The following is a 23190-nucleotide window of genomic DNA, read 5'->3' as shown; positions in this document are numbered from 1 at the left end:
GCATAGTTAGAATCCTATACAAGGGTATGAAGTAAGGACACTGGAACCCTACCTAACAGCCATAAGCAACGAGCATGCACTCTGATAGCGCATACACAGTCGTCAAACGAGAGCTTGCTCTAATTAGAAACATGAAAGTCCTTCAAATTCCATCTCCAAGAGATAGGGGATCTTCAAAACCTCAAAGCCAAATCTTGATCTTGCGACTTAGCCTTAGATTATCCTTTTCAGAAGTACACTTGCATCAGCTCTCGAAGTACAGCCACCTTAGCACTTCCTCATGCAGCCTGGCTGCCTGATATGGCATTTTAATTACAACTGCATAGTACTCCCTGAAATACAAGTAAGAATGCTGACTGTACGTAAGCCATATTGTTGTAGGGGAGACTGAAGAGACATCTGAACCAGCGATGTGGGCAATGGAAAACTAGCACCCAGCATAAATGATTCAAGGCAGGAAACTTTAATGAAGCTATCTAGTTCATTCCAATTGTTTTTTTTTCTCGTGAGACATATCACTCCCATTTGAATGAAGTCACAGCCCATGAAACGATATCCTGGTGTAAGTAACAACAAGAGGAGACCATATAAGGAAAACAAATTGGAAGAAAGGGGTCTTGCGCGTTTCCTTATACAACACATGGCCATGGCTGTCCCAGTCTCAGTTTTGTCACATTCTAATCCGCGAACTGTAACTACTACGGCCTGGCTTCTCTGCCAGACCCTAAATAATATTAAACGTATACATAACTTTAGCCCTTTACCACTCTTCGTTCCTGCTCCTTGTAATTAGAATGTGGATCATAAAACAGGGCGTTATCCATGCGCGTGCCTAGGAAGGGACAATATTGGTGCAAACTATGGCAGAAAGCAGGAAATCACTTGCTCCTCATGTATGCTGTCCTGCAAGAAGCAAAGCATACTAAAAGTACTTCAAAGTAATTTAGTGAGAGATCAGCTATTCCATAGCAACACTGTCGCTCACAAATAAGCACAGACATGATTTACAGTGCGCCAAACTCTTATTCTGGGACCTACACTGTGAAGGCACTGTGTAAGCACCAACACTAATTTTCAGTTTGGGGGGAGGGAGGGTTGACTAGATGTATTTTTCATCACCGGGCTTTGAATCAGAAAGAAAGAAAACAAGCATTTGCAATGCAATAGGTTTCGCATTTACGAGAGATTGAACTATTGGCATTGTAAATGATAGTGCCTTTTATTTATGTGTTCATTTTTATAACATAAATAAAAGACATAGGGCCCGATGTAGGTTTTAGGAAGCGGCTAACCATATGCGTTATGGTTTTATCAGAAAGGTTATAGCTTGAATGAAAAAACACCTTACATTGCTGTCCCTGGCAGTATTTCAAGATGCACTGTTGTGCGTTGGCGGGCACTCTTAAATCACCTCGCAGAGGGAGAGCAGGCTGGCTGTGGAGGTGACCGGGGGGGGGGGGGGCAAGGGAGCGGTGCTCTTGTTTGTCTTGTCACACCCTGTCACGGGTTGTTTGAAACAACACTGCGTGGAGGACCGGGAAGACAGAAAGAGCACACGCAGGGCAAGAGAAAATACAAAAACGTGATTACGTTCGCCTCCGAGGTCACAGGCTACGAACTCTATCTGTCATGATGAAAATACTGAGTCGCTTTTAAATTCCCACACACACGGCATGTCTGCCTTCACACACGGCACTGCCTCCCCTAGTTAAAGGCATGGGTAATTATGTTAAACGTGGCTCGTTATTTAAAAAGGCGGCGAGGGCCTTTAAGCGCGCTGCATTAGTCCAGCAGCAGGCATTATTCTGCTGTGACCTCCGGCGACAGACCTGGCCGCCAGGACGTGTCTCTGGCAGACGGAGCCGTGAATCACCGGAAACAAGGGCTGCCTGGGAGCGGGCGGGTGACACGAAGCAGCTCTGGGGGCTCTTCCGCAGGGGGTGCGGGGGCACAGCAGGCATTACAGGTACTTAGTAGCCCCATCCTTTCACTCCGCGCGCATGTGCTTCCTGTCTCGGAGACACAGTGGAACATGTAAAACCATCGCCCACAGCGACAAACTCACTCAAAACAAGTAGGACAGCCCCAGCTTTCTTGCTGCAAGGTGCAGAGAGGCCGCTGTGTGGTCTGCACGGTCTTAAAGTGTCACGTGCGGTGCTACCAGGGCGTGCAGCCTGGACCAACATGTTCATGTGTGTTCTACCACTGATGATCAGCACCTCTTCCAGCAGGTTTAGCTGCTGAGTTCACAGGAGCCTGAGAGGGAGCCCCGCCGCGCAGATCTTCGGAGGGATCCCACGTGTGACTTGCCGCGGGCGCCCTGGGAGATCACACACCGGATGCTCGGGTCAGGTGAGCGGAGCCACCACCCACAGACCTGGGAGGGGGTCAACCCTCCTGCACGGCTCCCTCGCCCCCGCGCCAGCACACACCGTGAAGGATCCCGGCTGATCCTCCGCGGAGAGGGAGCCACGTGCCTGCAGAGCCAATCTACAGACCCACCTGCCTGCGATCTGCGCCCGAGGAAGCCGCAGCACACCTGTGACTCCCTGCGCGTGACCTTCCGCAGACCAGCAGCCCCCACGCCTGCACCCCTTGACTTGCGGCGGGGCTTCACGAGACGCACCTTGAAGGCGCACAGTTGGGGCCACAACTCATTTAAAAACACTTTCATACATTGAGCGGTGCGGAAAAACACAAAACACCCCCGGTACACAAACTAAAACCACAGGTTCTCCTAGATAATGAATGCAGATATATAAATACTGTTTTTTTGTTGTTTTTTTTGGGAGGGGGGGGGGTGCCAGCCTACTATCTGCTTTACTTACAGCCATAGCGTGGTCGGAGCAGGGAGGCGCGCAGCTCCTCATGCTGCATCCTGTGTCTGCGCTGATGCTTCTGCCCAAACTTCAACAGCTGCTCCCGCAACCAGTGACCGAGCCGGGCTCTCCTCCGAGGTCCTCTCCGGGCCTCCGCCGAGCTCTGCCCCCGCCTGTTGCGCTCTGAGCCGCGCTGCTCCCGGAGCTCTGCTGAGCCTGCGGCGTGAGTGCGCGTGTGAGCCCGGAGCACCCTCCTCCTCTCAGCCAGCGACACACGGGCACTTCCCACGGCGCCTCACTCACGGCCCCGTTATTCAGGTTAGCACAGCACAGCGACATCTGCTGGCAGTCGTGGGCACTGCAGCTCGAGGGTGGACGGCCGCGCCTCCGGTGGGTCTGCCCTTGGCTGCGGGACGGGCTATTTATTTATTTTTATTTATTTTATGCGTTTTTATATACCCGAAGGTGTTAGAGCGCTTCACAATAGGAACCGAAATGATACATAAGGAGAAAATTACAAGTGAGCATGTTACAAAAGCAAACGTTACTTTACACGAGGCAATAGTGACAATTGTGCATGTATCAGAGGCAAACAAAATACAAGAGGTAGCAAACGATACATTGCACGTGGAAAAGTGACCCGGGGGTTCCCGTCCAATGTCTGGGACAGACTGACTGTAAGAACTTTGGGTAATTCTGTAAAACAGCTGCACTCTATCTGCAAAGATATGAAGCCTATAACCCAAGAATGTAGAAACTCCGGGATGGGGACTCGCCTCGTTTATGTGGGGAAATAATAAAAGAACTACTTGCAAGAGAAAAACACGTCAGGTCCCGGGCCGTGCTGTGATTGGCTGACGTCACGGGGGTGTCCCGGGCCGGCAGCCAATCACAGCGCGGCCCGGGAAATGACGTCACGGGGGTGTCCCGGGCCTGCAGCCAATCACAGCGCGGCCCGGGACACACGGCAACAAGGGGCGGGGCTTAAAAAAAGACCCAGAAACACCCCCGAATCGCGTTTTCTCTGGAAAACGTGATTGACGGCCAATCTCTTCCAATGGCTAGCCTCCATTTATGGAGCTAGCCAATGGAAGAAGGGGCGGTTTGAAGTCGCCACTATAGAGCTAACATTAGATTTCGCCCTTGGGCGGAGCAACTGCTACGCAGTTGCAACGCCAGGGCGAAACCTAAAAAGGCAGAAATAGGAGGAAGAGAAATACGTGAAAACTGAAAAGGGAGAAAGCAGGGCTGAAAAAGAAAACCTGGTACGGTGAGATAAAATGATAGGAAGTAAACAGTATTAGAAGAAAGGGGCATGATGTGGCCAAGGGTGGCTCCTCCGTAATGGCGGAGGAGCATTGCCCCACTGAGGCACTCAGCGGAAGATATTAAATGATAATATAAGAATATTATCTGTTTTTTTTCCACTGACTGACTGAGCCAGGGTGTCTTAGGAGGGGCGAGCAGGGCCAGGCATGGCAGGGAGAAGTGGGCCGTGTGCACTGTAAAGTGCGCATGTCAGTTTGGCTGGCCATCTTAGACCGGCCAAACAGACATGCACACTTAGGTGTTGCACAGTTGGGTTAGAGAAACACCACAGGCACTAAGGCACTGTCTGTGTGGCAAACAAGGCCGCTCAGACAAATCCTGGAGCTAGTCTCATGCTATGAGAGCAGCGTCTGGAGTGGGTGGGGAGCCTGGGCTGCTGTCACTCGGATGGCTGGGACAACATCAGGAGTGAAGAGGAGACCAATGCATCGGCGGCAGGACAGGTACGTTTTTTATTTATTATATCTCCCTTACCCCCCAACCCCTCACTGGAGTTTCGTGGTGACCGCCGGAAACTACACATTCAACTGCACAGGCAACGCTACTAATAATTACTTAGCACTTAATAATTTTTTTTTTGTACAGATTAATCATTCCACCTACCCCTTCACTCTGTAGTGAGGCACCGATAAAAACATGTAAGTCAGCCATAATATCATATGTGGCCTTACAGGCCATGGTGGTGGATGCAGAGAGTGGTTGTCTAGCCACCATGTATCTCCAGCCAGCAAAATCACACAGATAATTTTTCTGTTAATTAGTTAGTTAACTTAATGCACATGTATAGAACAACGATTTCCAGTTACAGTAAGGCCAAATGCAAATTCAGCCCATGGAATAAGTGAGCTGACCAGCACTTATATTATCAAAGTTAGTGCAGAATACATAGCAGAAGAAAATACATTACTTACCTGTAACTACGGTTGTCCCGCATTGGTATCTTTCATAGACTCACAGGCCTGAATCAATTCCCGTCATCGGGATGGGAGTCCCACAGTACCATAGTCAAGCAGTATTCAAATAATGCAGTAGGCTATAACGGCCTTGAGCCATGTTCAGTATAGCCTATCCATGTCCTTTTAAAAAAAGGGCTAAATGTTGAATGCTGCCGATCAGCTGTTAGTACCCTATAGAACCTTCCCAGCAGAGGCAGTTTTCCTCAGATTTTCCCTGCACAGCTGGGAAGTGAGTATCGTAATGTATCAAGGAAACAGTCTCTATCGGGAGGAGGGTGGGGGCATGAGAATCTATGAAAGATACCAATACTGGATAACTGTAGTTACAGGTAAGTAACTCATTTTCTTATCCAGTATTGGGATATCTTTCATGGATTCACATGCTTGAATCAGAATAGCAAGCAGTCACATCCAATTAATTAAAAAATAAGGTAACAAGAAAAAACCCCGAGGGCTATACCTATGGTACTGTTATGTGAATGGATGTACAGAATATACTCTTAAAAGAAAGGTAAACTATCGCTTATGTAGCAGCATTTCCATATACACAGCCTTAGCAAGAGGAAAAGAAAGAGAATAATAGCGTAACCAATAGTACATTTCACATAGATATGCTTTATGTTTTTAATACAATCTAGTATATGAAAAACCACCAAAAGAACAAAAAGACTCTTTCCAAAGGCTGGAATGAGGCTTACCTTAATGGAAGGGATGGCGAAGTACCGCCTGGCTTACCGCTGCATCTGCGGCTTGCGCGGATTCCTGGCAGTAGTGCTGCGTGAAGGTATGCGTGGACCCGCCAGGTTGCAGCATGACAGATCTTTTCCAAAGTCACTCCTGCGAAGAGGGCCACTGAAGTCACAACCGCTCTGGTAGAGTGAGCTTTTGCTGTCTTTTCCAAGGGTTTGTTCGCTTTGACATGACAGAATTGTATTGCAGCAGATATCCATCTTGCCATAGTGGCTTTTGTTATTTCAGTCCCTTCTCTGCCTTGGCCTTAGGCGACAAATAATTGATCAGTCTTTTGAATATCCTTCGTTCTCTAAGATAGAACTTAAGGCATCGTGTGACATTCAGTGTATGTATCGCCTGCTCTGCAGGCGTTGATGGTTGCAGAAAAAAGGACCGGAGTATGACCGGCTCATTAAGGTGCAGGCACTTTAGGGATAAATGAGGGATTAGTCCTTAGAATCACAGTGTTCTCCTTAAATATTAAAAAGGGTTTCTTAATTGTGAATGCCTGGATTTCGCTTACCTGTCTGGCTGAGGTGAGGGCTAGCAGAAGGGCAACTTTCCATGTTAGGTATTTCAATTCAGCTTTATGAATGGGTTCAAATGATCTTTTCATGAGTTGCGTAAGGAACACTTTGAGGTTCCATTCCGGTGGAGGTGCTCGCACTGGAGGGAAAGCACAGAACATCCCCTTCATGAATTGTTTGATGATGCTTGAGGCACAAAGAGAAGAGGCACTGGAAGCTCTCCTATAACGAGAGATGGAAGCCAAGTGCACCTTAACCGAAGAGATGGCTAAACCTGATTTTGCCAAAGAGAGAATATATGGTAACATCTGTTGCAGGGATACTTGAAAAGGATGCAGAACATTTCATTGGCACCAGAAATAGAACCTTTTCCATTTTAGTTTGTATGTCTTGTTGGTGCTCTCCGCTCTAGACTTTGAGAGGATATCTCTACACTCTTGCGAAATGCTCATGTCTCTAAATTCCAAGAATTCAGGAGCCATGCGTGTAAGTGCAGTGACTTCAGATTTGGATGGTGCACTTGTCCCTGGATAGGAGAGCATAGGAGAGGAGGAAAGAGCTGTAGACATATGGGTCTGGCTTCTGAGAGGTGAAGAAGTTCCGGGAACCAATGTTGCCTGGGCGTGAGGAGAATCAGGAGACATCCTTCCAGCTTAATTTTGGTCAGTATCCTGGGAATCAATGGGAGGGGGGCGGGAGGCATAGGCATATATCCCTGACCATAGCATCAAAAGGGCATTGCCCAGACACGCCGGGAGGGGATACTTGCTGGCATAGGACCGGCATTTGGTGTTGATATTCGTGGCAAACAGGTCCAGAGCTGGTTTTCCCCATAGAGCAAATACTCCATCCAGCTGGAATTGGTTGAGTTCCCATTCGTGGCAATTGCCTGTAGCTCTGCTGAGGGCATCTGCTTGCATGTTGTGTAAACCTGGAACATGCTTGGCCCTGAGAGATAGCCCATGCTCTGTTGCCCAGCTCCATAGTTCTTGTGCTTCTAGGGAAAGTGTGAGAGATTTGGTCCCTCCCTGTTTGTTTATGTAGAGCATACTGGTCATATTGTCTGTAAGGACCAGTACTGAAGCGCCCGCTATTCTCGGCAGGAAGGTCTTCAACAAGAGGTATATGGCCTTCAGCTCCAGGCTGTTGATATGACTTTGTGTTTGAGAATTGGACCATTTGCCTTGAATTTGAAGGCCCTGCACATGGCCTCCCCAGCCTTCCATGGAGGCATTCATTGTCAGGATGTAGTCTGGTATGTTTTGTAAGAAAGTCAGTCCTTTTGAAAGGTTTGTGGCTTGGTGCCACCATTTCATTGCTGTCATCATGGCCGGAGTAATCTGAATGATGTCTTCGAAAGATCTCGATGTTTGAGGCCATTGCTTTTGCAATTCTTCTTAGAGAGGTCGCATTTTGAGCCTGGCCAAGGGAACCAGGTCTATCGCTGTTGAACACATCCCTAGCAGCGACTTGTATTTCCTTACAGAAACATACTTTTTTCTTGAGATGGCCATAGACAATTGTCACGTGTTTGAGGTTCTTCCAACAAGAATGCTTTGTATTGGATTTAGTCCAATCTGGCTCCCAGGAATTGTGCTATCTGATTGGGAATAAATGAGGATTTTGTGACGTTGACTGTCAACCCCAGAATGCTGAACAGCCGCAAGAAAGCGTTGGTGGTCCTCGTTACTTGCTTTGCCCTAGATGCCTTTAACAGCCAGTTGTCCAAGTAGGGGAATATTTGGTGACCTTGGGAACATATGGCTGTGGCTACCGGCGCCAGGCATTTTGTAAATATCCTGGGTGCTGACTTGAGGCCAAAAGGGAGAACCTTGAATTATTAGTGGGTACCAGGCACATCAAATCGGAGGAATTTTCAATGCTTCTGATGAATGGGGAAGTGGAAATATGCGTCTTCCTATTCGAGGGAGGTCATGAAGTTTCCTTTGTTAAGATGTCATAAGATCTCTGCCAGAGTTACCCTCCTGAAAGTTTGCTTCCTCAGGAACTTGTTTAACTTTCTGAGATCCAAAATTGGTCTCCATTCTCCTGATTTCTTCATAATCAAGAAGAAACAGGAGTGGAAATCTTGCCCTCTTTGCAGAGTTGGAACTTTCTCGATGGCTCCTTTTGCAAGCATAACTTTTGCTTCTTTCTGCAATAAGTGAAGACGAGGGGGAGGGGCTCCCAGGGGTGGCGTAGTTGGAGGTTGTTGTACAAATTCCAGCGTGTGACTGAAAGCAAACAAATTCAGTACCCAACAGTCCAATGTTATACTTTCCCATTGCTGGAAGAAACTGGATATCTTTGCACCCATGGGAGGGGAAAAAGAGGGGGAACCTGGTACTCTGGTGAAATCATTGTTTCCTTCAATGGTCCCTGCCTTGGGTCGATGATCTCTTTTGACCCTCTTGGCGCGAGAAACCAGCGTGGCCTGGTGACGGTAGGCAGAGGGTTAATAGGATTGCCTATTTGTGGCTGATAGGGCTGGTATTGCTGTGCCCTTTGGAAGTTAGGTGGAAAAACCACGTCCTTTTGCCCCTCTGAATGGTACTTTCCTTCATTGGAGGGAACCTATGGATTTCGCTGTGTCAGTGTCCTTTTTGATGGATTGAAGTGCCTCATCTATATGTTTGCCAAACAAAGTCTGCCTATCAAACGCCATATCCAGAACCTTAGACTGGACATCTGGTCTAAATGTGGTTGATTTCAACCACCCCATGCGCCTTAAGACTGCCGCACCTGCCAGTTGGCGGAGCCCCGTGTTGGCTATGTCCATAGCGCAGTCGATTGTCTCTGAGGCTGCGTGCTGTCCTTCTATGACGATCTTTCTGGCTTCCTGCTTTCTGTCCTCAAGAATGAGGTCTAGTAAAGAGGCCATATCTGACCACATATGTCTATCATAGTGGCCAATGGTAGCCAAAGTGTTGGCCGCCTTGATGATAGTTGCAGCCGTGTTGGAGATGTGCTGTCTAGCTTACGCCCTTCTTTGTCCGGAGGAGTGGAGATCGGGGTGGCTGGGTTCTTACATCTCCTTTGTGCCACCTGTGGGATAACAGAATCTGGCTTCGGGTGGCCTGTCAGACAAGAAGGCAAATTTTCTGGGGCTGTGTACTTTTTCTCTATGCGAGAGAGCACTGGCGATATTGTGGCCGGGGTCATCATTACCTTTATCCCCTCTTTCCATATGTAGTTTATTATTGGAATTGTGCGCATTGATTTTCTGGCTTCCTCTTTAAAAGCATACAGGAAGCAGTCTGTATGTGTAACCTCCATGGGGAGATAAAATCTATTAGAAGCCATCTCCATTAAGTTGTGGAAAACCCCTATTCTTCTGGCGGGGAATCTGCTGGAGGGTATGCTGGAGGGGAGGGAGTGGGAATAATGTAGTCCTCCTAAGGGTCCGCAGGCATTGGGTCTGGAATTGTGCCTTTTTCTCTCTTCAATGGAGGACAAAATGGTCGACCGGATCTGGCTCTTGCGTAAAAGCCCGCACTGTAGGTGTTGCTGGCAAACTCCGTTTCTCAAGGGCCTGTGTTTGCACTGGTGGTTCCTTGAGAACTTCTTGAGATGAAAATCTTTGTTTGCAATCTGCCAGCATAGCTTGAAGGTCTTGTATCAAAGTTGTTGGCAGGTGAGCCATCTCTCCAGGACGATGTTCTTGATATTCGTAGCTTTGATAATGACGTGGCGGTGCCAGATTTGGCTGGTAGTATTGCTGGTCTTGATAGTCTTCGTCAACTTCCGGGCACTGAACGTGCAACTTCGAAGGGCTGTGCACCACTCCGTTTTTCCTTCATCTTCCTCATCATCTTCATCCAACTCTTGAAGATCCAAAAGGTGCGAAGGAGGCAAAGAGGAGATCTTACTGTAAGCTGACATCTCAGGATAAAAATATTTCTTTGTCACCCTAATCATCTTCAACTGTGGTTTCGACGGACTCCTGGTCACTGACGTTGGAAACCCGCCGTTGACAGTGTTGCCTGTTGACAGTGTTGCCTGTCGACAGTACAGTGTTGCCTGTCGACGTCATCGTCAGCAGCAGTATTGTCACCGACGGTTATGTCGTCAATGGTGTTGTTGTCAATGTTGCTGTCGTCGAAGGAATCGCAACTACCAATGGCCTTGTTGACGGTGCCGTTGACAAACCTGTCATCGACTGTGTTGGCGACAGTAGTGGCGCGACAGTATCTTCATCAGCTTTGTCACTGCAAACATCGCCGACTGCACAGATGGGGCGGTCGTCGACAATGATGGCCTCAACGATACCTTTGTCGACAGTATAGGCCCAGAGATGGCTGTCGTCGTCATCGTACATGATGTCGACGGGGTTGAAGATGTAATTGTGAAACGATCCAGTGACTCTCGTCGACGGTGGTGTCGTCAATGGGGATTTTTCAGCTCTGCTCTTTCCCAGATCCGATGAGGAGGCTCTATGGTGCTTCTTTTCTTTCCTCAGTGGAGTAGAAGAAACAGAAGACAAACACTCAGAGGAGACCTTAGAATGTTTCTCCTGTTTTGAGCACTTACTTTCTGGAGATGGTTTAAGGTGTTTCCTGCCCTCTCCAGAGTCTTTCTCTTGAGATCTTACTCTCTTGTGAACCCTGGATGAGCCATCACTGTCCTCCTCCAATGACTTGCTGTGCTTAGTGGACTTTAACCAGGAAAGCAGCCTCCCCTCTCTATCTCTTAAGGTTTTAGAGGAGAAAGTGCGACAGATTGTGCACTGTTTTATCTCAGGGGCTGGGCGGAAGCAGTAAATGCAGTCCTTGTGAGGATCATCAACATGGACTCTCTTCTTGCCACAGGTCTTGCAGGCCCGAAAGAGACCTTTCTTATCAGACATGGTGAGGAAAAATGTTCTAGAAGAAAAAACCTACAAGGTAGAAGAAAAACTGAGTTGAACTCAGGGGGAGACTCCCTTCGCACACGACATGCAGTGAAAATCTGAGGGAAACTGCCTCTGCTGGGAAGGTTCTAGAGGCTGCTAGCAGTTGATTGGCCGCATTCAACATTTAGTCCTTTTTTTAGGACATAGGCTATACTGAACATGGTTCAAGGCCATTATATCCTATTTGAATACTGCTTGACTATGGTACCATGGGACTACCATCTCGATTACAGGGAATGATTCAGGCATGTGAATCTATGAAAGATACCCCAATACTGGATAAAGAATACTTCCAATCAAGCAATATTTTATTCATAGTTCCATTCCTTACAAATGTACATGGCGTTCTTTGTTCTCACTGCTCAGCACCATGAAGTCACAAGTACGTCTGTCTCATATTGGTCAGCTAGTATGCATCTGAGTTCATTTCCCATGGGCCTCACAGCCAGAGACCCTGGGACTCTGGAGGACCCAAAGGCAATGACACAGTAAAATATGGCGCCCCTAATGATTTCTTGGATTTATTCATGCCATAGACCAGCAAGGCAGTTGTAGAACTGGAAACAGTGAACCACTGATGTCTGCCTGAAGCACATAGAGCAAACTACAGACACATAAGAGAGAGACACTTGCTATAGAGAGCACTGTGAGTAATGCAGAGTATTGTAAACTGCCCCACGTCTGTTACCAGAAGCAAGTGCGATTGTTCCAGTACATGTGACACACAAGCTTATTCCTTTTTTCAAACGAAAGTTTGTTTTATTCAGAGGAGAAAATACAAGATAAACAATTAATTTTTTTGTTAGGTGTTATGTTTTTTACAGCTAATGCTTACATTGCTGCTTTTGTAACACCATCACGAAAGAATAACAAGGAAAATAAAATGTAAACAATCTTTTCACCCCCCCCCCGCACCATTGTGATCGAATGTGCATTGTTCAGTTTTTTAGCTCTGATTTTGGTTAGCCTGGAATAGCTAGATCATCCTCCACAGGAGAACCATACTGAGAAGCTCTTCAAGGTCAGAAACCTAATGAAATAAACCCATTGCTCTCCACCTGGGGTGGGACAAGGCACATTCAGCTCTCCTTGGCTCAGCACCTCCAACAATGATTTCCATACCTCTTTAAACTCCATGTGTGTTAGGGGTGTTGAAATATGTGTAATTTGATTTCATGCAATTGCACGAACTTTGGCAAAATGGCCTATATTCCCAGAATTCTGTGAATTACACTGGAGTATTTGCTCAGGCCTAATGTGTGTGCCATTTACGCTACTAGATAATTATTGCATTTTTAAGAGAGTCCACAGATGATGATATCAATGCGAGACAGGAGGTGAATTCATTTTCTTCCAATTGAAGGAAATGGTAGTTTTGAACGCGCACTGTATTGCAATATCAGGTACTACTCTTAGTGAGACATTCGTATTACCCTCGTCTAAGGGACCATTGTTTTGTGTGCTGTTGGCAAAGGCTATCCTAGAATGTTATGTAAATGTTTTGAAACGTGCATCCAAAATTCTTTTATCTTTTGACTATCTCACCAAATATGTAAGGGGGTCCCTCACACCACCACACCCCCCAACATTACTGGCTCACCTTGGGATACATGGTGCAGACAAGATAGCACATACTATCAACCATACATGAGTTTATATTGGACCTCCATACTCCTAACAAAGGAGGGCGGTGTATGAGTATCTACTTAGAATATCGTATTGTTTGAGGGTGATTTGCTTACCTCCCATTCTAACATATGGTGCCAGTTGGGTTCCGCATCTGTATCTAATAGCACTGAAAATAGTCTTAAAAGGATTCCTCCTGTACATATTAGCTTTGGGAAAAGGGTTTCAAATGGGGTTCTCTCCCTCCACACTGCCTGCTTAATGTTATGCTTAAGGGCCATGTCTAATCTGAGCATTTTGCAGTCTCTCCTGCTCATCTAAATGAAATTCAATCTTTCTTTGTAGATATGACCTGATCTGGTCCTCATAAAACATATCTGCCATTCGACATTCGCTCTTTTTCATGTAGCGAAGGGAACAATTCGGGAGTAAAGTTGATCATTGTGAATGGAGAGGGGAACGTGGTGAGTCCCTTCTTTCCAGCTGTGTCATTCCAGATTCTAAGGATGGTATTGACTGGAGTGCTCAATTGCACATTGTTTCGTATATACTCTTATTGAGCCATAGTATGTCTCATAAAGGTCTACTCACAATAGCATGATCCATGCAGATAATCATATTCCCTTTTAACTGTCACTAGACAAGCTACCAGATTTTCTGGGTTCTGAAACTGTCGCAATAGGCAGGCTGAAACTCCCACCGGATGTATTGGGTAACCATAGTAAAACTTCGAACAGATTAGGGCTGGTGTACATAAAGAATTTTGAGTGTTAGGAATAAACGAGAAAATCCATCTGTGGCCAGAAGAAACAAGCAGATCTTGGCAAATGCAATGGCTTGGGGGGGATGAGAGATAACTGTGGGTCAATGAAAACACCAGAGTCTTCACATAAGAATGTGGGGAGCTGTAAGTTTTCAAAGATCCATGTCAAATATCCATTAATTAGAGGTCACCATACATAAATTCACAATTCACTTTTACTTTCATGAATATTTAAAACAAAATACACCCAATGCAACACTGCTCTTTCTCCACTGAAGACCAACTCATTGGAATACAGTGTTGCTCCTTCTCCTGGGTCACCAACACAACCAAATACAATGCTTCCCACCTCCACTGATGGCCAATCCAAGTTAAAGTCCCATGCATCTTCCTGTGGAGACCAACCCACAGAGCCAACAAGAATGCTCGCCCCTCAATAAAAAACAACTCATTTATATCCAGCGCTGTTCCACCTACATCGAATAATTGGTTCTAAAAACTCAATCAAGTACAATGTTCTTCCACCTCCACTGACAATCTAGTCATTCACGTCCTACACCATATGCAGTAGTGTATTCAGTGCAATAAAATCAGTATGTGTACTAATTCACACTTTAGGTTTCGTCTTGAAAAACAACACAAATATGCATACACTCCAATTATTACAATCGCTCATGCATACTATAAGCAGGATCGGTTTGTGATAAAGCAGATTGACTGCAATTACATAAATTCTATTACATGGGGCCGAACCAGTCTCCATCTCGTATTCAGAATTAGCCAAAAGAGACTCTGCAGAATCCAACTCAAGGAGTTGCCAGGTTTTAGACATCTCAGAACAAGAAAACTGGCCCAGCTCTAACTTTCTTGCAAGGTTGGATACTGCATTGTAACAGCTGCGAGACACGCCCTGCCAGCCTATGACACCCCCATTCAACACGCTTCAATACTTAAGGGTGGAAAGCATGCCGCTCTCTCAACAGTTCCATGTGTATCCCAGGTACCAGCATTTAGAGCCCTGTATGTATTTATATATTTGGAATTTTTAAAGTTCAACCTAAACTGAAAGGGAACAGAGCTTATGTTGTCTCTCTACCACCAGTGTGTTAGGTCTTAATCATCCTCTTAATACTTCTTACTATCTTTCCCTTCAAGGCAATCATAATGCAATGTCCAGAAGATTTGGAGCTGTCAACTAAAACATATCGACCGTGCATTCTCACTGAAAGTTCTCAAGGTGAGACTAAAAGTGTTCAAGGATATCTCCTGGCTAACCTACTCTGTCACATCTGAGTGTGAATGCAGCAGTTTGACCAATGTTGGCACTGTCTTGTCACTAAACAATTGCTCTCAGCCAGCCAGGTGCCTAATATCGGCAAGTTGCCTCCTGTAAGAGTAACTATATGGTTAGTTATAGAGCCTTTCCCCATACTACGTCACCTATACTCCAACCCATACCTAACCAAGATACTATCATTAACCCTAATTTTCAGCCCTTAAGAAACCTAAAAACAAGGATTTCAGAATGCAAATTACCCATATGTACAGGAGCCATGCGCTCAAAAGAATATGAATGCTGCATAGCGACCCTCAGATTTCAGATATGTAAGATTGTGAGGAAAGATAAAGGGAAAGGGGTGATATAAAGAAGAGTCTGCTCCAAAGGGTTCAAATACTACTAACACTCATAATAATTCTAATAATAACCCGCATCATAATTATAACTACTTAAACATACAACATTCATGTAGAATGGAAGTTTCAAAGAAGCTATTTGTTTATTTTGGTCTTTCTTCACACATCTCAGCATCTTACAAGGAAATTGAAAAGTGAGTAGTGTTGAATTTCTTAAGCCCCTAAATGCACCAACTGGAAATCCACATTTAGCATAGGCATAGAACTCGGAATAGAACAGAGGGACGGTAAACACCTAGGAAGATTAATAACTTATGTTTAGCAGTTCAAATATCCAACCTTTTCCTCAAAGTGAATTGGACATGGGAAGAAGGATGAGGATCTGACCACAGTGTCCTCCAAAAACCAAATTCCATCAAAATCTCTGCCATGGCCACAACTCTAAAAAAAATTGTGGAAGAGGGCAAGGTAAAAGGGTGAGTAAAGAATGAGACCGGCAGCTCTTCCATTATCGTGGAATGAGGCGAACATTATAGTATTGCCGAAACTTGGGAAACCCCCAAAGTATATGGAATCATATAGGCCGATATCTCTTTTAAATTGTGATTATAAGCTCTTTGCGAAGATTATGGCGGATAGGCTTGGGAAAGTTGTCGCCCACATAATACATGAAGATCAGAAGGGCTTTATTAAAGGCAGGTATTTGAAGGAGCTAACTTTCTCTCTGAGAGGAAGTATAGATGTTGCCTCCACTCATAACCTTCCCCTGGCGGTCATTGCGTTGGATGCCGCCAAGGCATTTGATCGCGTGAATTGGATATACTTAAAGGCCTTGATAAACCATCTCAATCTGGGAACATATTTTAGTTCAACCTTGGCATTAATATATCAATCTCCTACATCCAGGGTATTAGCGAACGGGTCATTAACTCAGCCAATAAAAGTAATGAGAGGAATGAGACAAGGGTGCCCCCTCTCTCCCCTCTTGTTCGATCTCTACATTGAACCCTTAGCCTGCAGGATTAGGGAGGCAGAGAGGATCCCCCCTTTCGAATTCCAGGGTTGGGCACGGAAGATCGGGCTATATGCCGACGACATAGTTATTCTCACCTCCAATCTACAGCAGTCGTTGGGATGTTTAGAAGAAATAACTAAGGAGTTTGGGAAAGTGTCTGGGTATCTCATAAACGCAGAGAAGACAGAGGTTATGTCATGTAATTTAACAGCTGAGGGCATAGACTGCAAATCGGAGATACACTATTTGGGGGTGAAATTAACTCATGACATAAGGCAGCTTACTAAAGCCAACTTTATTAAGGTTAGGAAAGAGGTCTCTTCTGCTTTGAGGGGGTGGGCACACCTCCCACTAACAATATTCGGTCGAGTCAACTTGGTGAAAATGATGATTTTACCCAAGATAACTTTTTTGTTTGACTCACTACCCCTTTTATTTGAGAAGGAATGGTTTGTAAGGTTACAGAGCGAGATAGGGTCTTTTATCTGGGTGTCAAAAGGGTCCCACCTATCATGGAAAAAGATTAGGAGAAAACTTTTGAAGAGAGGGCTGGCGGCCCCGGACTTCCAGATTTACTCATGGGTATTCCTGATGAAGAACTGTAGGATGCTGCTGGCCACTCCGGGGAGTTCAGATATAGGGAAATAGTTGAGTGTGTTGCTTAATATGGAAAACGTGAAGCAACATGGATGTATGTATAAATTTGCCGATCCAAAGTTTTTCAAAACAATTAGATTAAAAGTACTGAAGGATCTAGCGATGGTTTGGTTTAAAATCCGAAGGGCAACAAAACTACCATATTTTAGCTATATGGCACCAATTTGGGACATGCCAGGTGCTCCTCTCTGGTCTAAAGATGTGTTGGCAAAGACACTGAAAACAGATGGACCCCAGAGGTGGGGAGAATTGTTTATAGAGGGGGGCTTAGCACCGTGGGCATATTGTGAACAGGGGTCACAAATTCTCAAGATTTAAATATCTACAGATCCAAAGTTGGGCGACCGGCCAGGTTAATCTAATCGGTCAGCACAATGTTTTTGAAGAGAAGCTGGGGACGGAAGGACTAATAAAAAAAGAAGTTGCGTTGTGGTATTGGTCAATTGTGGAGTTGGAGGATGGACCATTTACATTGCCGGAGACTTTGTGGGAAGAGTGCTTGCCGAGGATCTCGTCAGAAGACCAATGGCAAGTAACTATGTTTACTTTATATAAAGTGGTTAAACCTGCAAACCTAAGGAAAAATCACTTGTTCACCCTCCACAGGGCATATTGGTCCCCCAGAAATCTCTCTCAGTTCAAGGCTGGCGGAATGGTGGCGTGTCCCAAATGTAACAGCTTTAATGAAGATGATATACACATGTTTGTCACGTGCCCGGCGATAAAGATCTTCTGGGAAGCTGTAAGTACATGTCTGTCAGCGGTACTGGGCCAGCAGATTGAGGTAAGCCCCGAACTTGTTATGTTGGGAAGATTAGATTTACAAGGAAAGGGCTTGGATGATAAAGCAAAATTTCTCTTTTATGCTATACTGCTGGCCCGGAGGGAGATATGCAGAAACTGGGTGTCAGCGGGCCCTCCGACAGAACTAAAATGGTTAAGAGCACTGAGGGCTATCGCTAAGCTGGATATTGTGGATCGGCAAAAGAAAAGATATAGATTTTGGACTCCTTTTTTTGTTATTTATGGATGAAGGGGGGTGAAATTAGGGTAAAGGTGTGCGAAGTCCTATGATTAAGCCTTCTTAAATCTCGGTGGGTATAAGTCTCGAGGAAGACCGGTTAAGGTGGTACACTTCCTCCTAAGAGCTAAGAAACCCTTTCATATGAGATGAGTAGCCCCAGGGCGGTATCGCGAAATCAGGGGTGAGAAGAGGGCAAATGAGGACAAAAAGAAAAAGAGAGACCGGCAGCAAGAAACTCTACTTCTGCATTGACACAAAAGAAAGTTCTGAGCCCTAAGCAAGAAGACATGGTTCTACCACAGGTACAGCAATGTGGAGTAACACAAAGGGAATCACCTGTACATCCAAGTACATAAAAGGCAGACCTGCTACACCCACAGCTAAATTATAGCTCTGTGTTTATGCTCATTGACCAATCATGCTTAGCCATCATGATTTCATTGGGCATCAATGAATATTCCTAGTTTAAGCAACTTTTGAACAGAAAATAGCCTTGGCCAACCATTGCACAAAGAATGAGGGTGCCTGAATCAATGCCAAAACGGCAGAGATAAGAACACTGAAGTTGAAATATTACACAAGACAATAACCTTCTAGGAGAGCTAGTGGGCAAATGTACTTCTCAAACAAAGATTGTAATGCTTCAATATCTCCATTTCACATATACAGGCAACCCGATACAGATTTTGATTGTGTTCTCAAGGTCTTCCCTAGTAGGGCAATGAAAGCTGATGTATATACTCATAGATGCAGACTGCCTCTTTCACAAGAAAATGATTGTTTGCAGGATCTATTCATTTATATTTTGCAGCAGCAAGGCTATTTTATGTGAAATGTGTTCTGTGTCGGCTCTGTGTGGGCAGCACCAACCAAGGCACTTTCCAGTGCACATCACAAAGAACAGGCACGACCGAGGTATCCTGCTGGAGCAACAGTGAGCATTGGATAAGATTATAAGTTCTTCCTGGAGGTAAAAATTCAATTAAACCCATTAACAGCATAATCCACAACCAGTAATGAATTTAACTGAGTAGATCAATGAGCAATGATGCTACCAGACCACAAGAACCACAGACCTGTGCTGTAGAATTTGAAAATAAGCATTGGCAAAGCCATCGCACCATTGGTTGTTAAAGCCATGGGGTACAGCAGCCCCTATTCTATACAGTATGGCTAAAAAAGTGAAGAAAAAGTCTATGACAACAAGCATGCACCTATAAAATGACACAGGCCCCCTTTTTATCTTTTTTTTTGTTTACTGATCCAAGTTGGAGAGAGGAGGGGGAACACAAACTGAAGAGACAGTAATGTGGAGCAGGGGGGGAGAAGCACACCGGTGACAAATTAGTACAGTGCAGGGCGAGAAGCACACACAGGCAAGTTCATCACGGAGGGGGCAGGGAGAAACTCAAGGACGGAGAAACAGCAAGATGAATACAGCAGAGGGGGAGAACGACATCAAGGAGACAGGTGGACAACACATGCACTCTTGTGAAGGGCTTACAAAGTAAGAAAAAAGTAGAGTCTGAAAAATGAGCAGTGAAAAGACACAATTAATGGGTCCATGCTCCAGGGGAGGGACACACAAAGAAGAGAAAGTAAAACCCAAACAAACTAACGAATAAGAAGCAAGCAAATGAGACTGACAAGAAAGTTAACCAATGGTAAGTATTGGGCAGACTGAAAGTTCGCTGTAAGCAAACCATATGTCTTACAATAAACAGTGCATGCTATCTAGTAGAAGAGATCTAATGAAAACAGGAGATCAATAAAATGAAAAAGAAGAACAGTTGACATTTATCGAAATGAACAATGAGAAGAGAGGTTAAAGTAATATTTAGTGCTACGGGTGAGTATACCATTTCAAAGTTCTTGAATCAGAGCGTTCCAAGCTGTTAGAAAATTGGCCTATTCCTTGATGTGTGCACAGGGTCAGTCTAAATACTCAAATCATCCCTGGTAAAAATAATGAAACTAGTCCTACGCTGCAGGCGGCTATGACTAGAATGGGACCTTGGGATGAATGACTGGATCATGTCAGCCCTTCCTGCTCTGAAATCAGCCCTGTAGCTAAAAGCCTAGCGGGGAAAGAATAGTGAGTCAGTCAGAAGCCAGGTATGTGTATGCTGCATTGCACTTCGTTTAGTTGCGTGCAGTATGTAAAACGTGGGATGTGAGAGTCAGGTTTCTACATGCAATAAATATAGTAGCCTCCTCCGTCCTTTTCACCACCACACCATGTGTCAAGCTTTGTGTATTTTTGCTACAAATCACAGTTTTTAGATGCATTAGTCCAGTTGGCTCTACGAAACAAAGACGACAGCTCCAATGAAACATTGGTTGCTAAATGAATCCCCAGGAGTGGAAATGTGGTGTCCAATGACATGCAACAAGATGCCAAACCTAGTGACAAGAGTATTTACATGGTTTGAACGGAAAACATGGAAGGTAAATTTACTTTTGATGTATCTATATCCATCTATCTCTGCTCAAACATGACTTGTTGACTCTTATGATAACCAAAACAACGGACTCCTGTACTGAGCGAATTGTGGTTCATAAAAGGTGATTACCTCATTTACAGTAAGGCTGTAATGTGAAACCTCCTGAAAATATTTAGGGGAGGCCTTCTGACACTCAATTTTCCTGTTATTGACCACTTGCAAGCCATGTTGGTCACTAATAGGAATAAAGCAAATATGTCCCCCAAAACAGTACCGGTATTAGAGTTTCGCTAAAAGGACTTCTGATGCAATTACCTTTAGCAGTTTGGGTGAAAACTCCCACTGCACCAGCGACAATTTCTAGATCTGGCAGACTGGCTCAGACTGGGGCAGCAAAAATGTTGTCTCCAGCGTCCCAGTGGGCTTGTGGCCTGCCTGATAATTCTAAAATACGCCTGAAGCTTAATAACTCTCAAATATTGATTTAAATCTTATGCCAGATAAAGCAATACCTAGTAACATTTTATTATTAAATAATTCTCGTTACCACGCCCCCACCTTACACAAATACATGCACCACTTATCTTCTTTTTGGGTTTCATTTATGGTTTTAAGCAATTTAAGTTTGGGTGTACTTAAGAACATTTTTGTTACAATGCGTACAGTAGTTTTCTTTCAATAATTCAAACATTTTGATAAACTATTTTGCAAAAGGTATGTTTGGGATCCATTTTGTGGGTTAGATCACCATCATGCAAAGCAATGACAAGCATTGGCCAAGCCAAACGTTCTTGTCTTGGCTGCCACTTTTTAGCTTTGTCAATGCTTGGGTATATATTTGTAAAACTGTGAGAGGGAACTACTTTTGCGTGTATGTGCGCATTATGCAGGAGCAGATTGCTGTCATTCGCAGAGAGGTAAGCCAAAGGCTGAAGTGGGCTGACCCTGTGTCCTAGGCTGTATACTGTAGTGGGTTGAACCAAGATGTGAATGACAAACTGACAAACCAATGGTTGAAAAGAGCTGGCTCAACGCTCCTACAAGTATATTATGTATGTAATGTATTAAAATCAAAATGTCTTGGCTAACGCTAAACATAAACAAATGAGGTCAGAGCACAAGGATTATTAGAAGGTTTGATACATACCGTCGAGAGCTTCAACGATCATCGAATAAAGTTGATATGGCAGATTGCTCACATTGCACCAGTGACAGGCAACTCTGAACGGGTTGTCTGCAAATTTGAAGTGATATTTGCATCAATGATCAGTCTAAAACACGTCCATTTGTCACAACTGATAAATGAAAAAATATAATTTTGAACAAGTCGGTTGGTGCAAAAGTTGATCCAAGACGGGGGCAAAATTACAATGTACCTGTGTGAAAATGCCTGGCGCTGGTGCAATGTAGGTGCCCTGAATAGGAAGTAATATTTTATTACACACATTCTTCAGTCTAATAATCATTCGAAATAAATACATTGACAACTCCAATTAATTTTAAAGCATCTGTACACAAAAGAAGTCATATAGCAGCCACGTGCAATGTTTTAATGAGGCAATGTTGGTACCCACTGCTGTACCTAGAATGGTGTGGTCGAGAATGGTATAAACAATTATAGTTAAAGGTAAACAGCGTTTATCACAAATCATTTTCCCCGCAGGGAATCACAACGCGGTCGTTACAACGACCCCGTTCTGATTCCGCATACCATTACTCTGCAAGTCTGAACAATGACTTGCGGGGTGGGGGGAGGTGTTGGATTTAAAATCCAACACCTTCCCTAGTGTCCGTACTGACTGGAGTTGGAATAGTAAATGATACTATTCCAACTTCCAGCGCCCCCCCTCCGCAAGTCGTTGTTCTGACTTGCGGAGTAATGGTATGCGGAATCACAACGGGGTCGTTGTGACGACCGGGTTGTGATTCCCTGCGGGGAAAATCAATGCGGGATATTAAAGTATATTCTTAAACGTCTTCCTATATTTCACCATACCTTATCACGCATGTTCAGGGCACAATTTATACTCTACTGTAGTAAATTGTTGTCCTAGATATACCTAGGGATCACTCTTAGCTGTCAAAATATACGACACAAAGTCACAGAGGCCACCCTTACACAAAGAAATCTGCAATCTCTGCACGATGCCAAATACCTCATCCTCTCTTCCCTTCCCTCGTCTAACAACTCCCAGAAATTTTGTTCTTCAAATTATTCACATTCTATGTCAATAGCAGAAGCCTCTGTAGTTCCTTAATATTGGGTTTCTCCAAAATGTACTCCAGTAGGACGTCTTTCACCCAGTTCCATACGCCTGCCCCTAGTTTGCCAGGTCTGAGGCCCCAGTTAAATAGCAATGGGCAGAGAGAAGCTGTCCCTTCGATCATTGGCTCATCCAATCCATGTGGAGAGTATCTCCTGATTCCCTGCTCCACGTCCTTTCCAGGGAGAGGATCAGCTCAGCTGCGGCAGCCACAGCCCGCGGCCCAGAGAGGTGGAGAGGCAGAGTGTGACTTCTACCAGGGGTGTATCTTAGTCTATGAGAGTGGTGGGTGCGCGTCTGAAATTTCCTGACAAGCAGTGCGGTGTACACAACTAAAAAACTGGTTGTGAGTGTGGTGAAGTGTATTGGACAGCTAGAGAGTTCTGGAGTACTAGGGATGCCAGTGAAAGGGAGATTGAGAACCTAAAAACAACATTATTGGTATCATTAATATATAGTAACCTATGCCCCAACATATTTACACTCAAAGCTTAGGGCCTGATTTAGA

The 23190-nt window shown here is 44.8% G+C and overlaps 1 protein-coding gene across 3 annotated transcripts in view; it reads right to left on the bottom strand.

The window, feature by feature from the left end:
* The window catches only part of SMPD3 (sphingomyelin phosphodiesterase 3), a 1033773-nt gene that overhangs the window by 424806 nt on the left and 585777 nt on the right, over positions 1 to 23190 (bottom strand). The window contains exon 2 of one of the 3 annotated variants that reach the window (XM_078669786.1): positions 21566 to 21652. The exons of the other annotated variants lie outside the window; for them this stretch is intronic. The gene's annotated coding sequence lies outside the window, so the exon portion shown is untranslated. The remainder of the gene's footprint in view (positions 1 to 21565; positions 21653 to 23190) is intronic. 3 annotated transcript variants of the gene reach the window in all.

Source organism: Lissotriton helveticus, chromosome 12 (assembly GCF_964261635.1).
Source record: "Lissotriton helveticus chromosome 12, aLisHel1.1, whole genome shotgun sequence".
NCBI classification, from domain to species: domain Eukaryota; kingdom Metazoa; phylum Chordata; class Amphibia; order Caudata; family Salamandridae; genus Lissotriton; species Lissotriton helveticus.
Note: the sequence above shows the minus strand (reverse complement) of the source record. Positions and strands in the feature narration are given on the sequence as shown.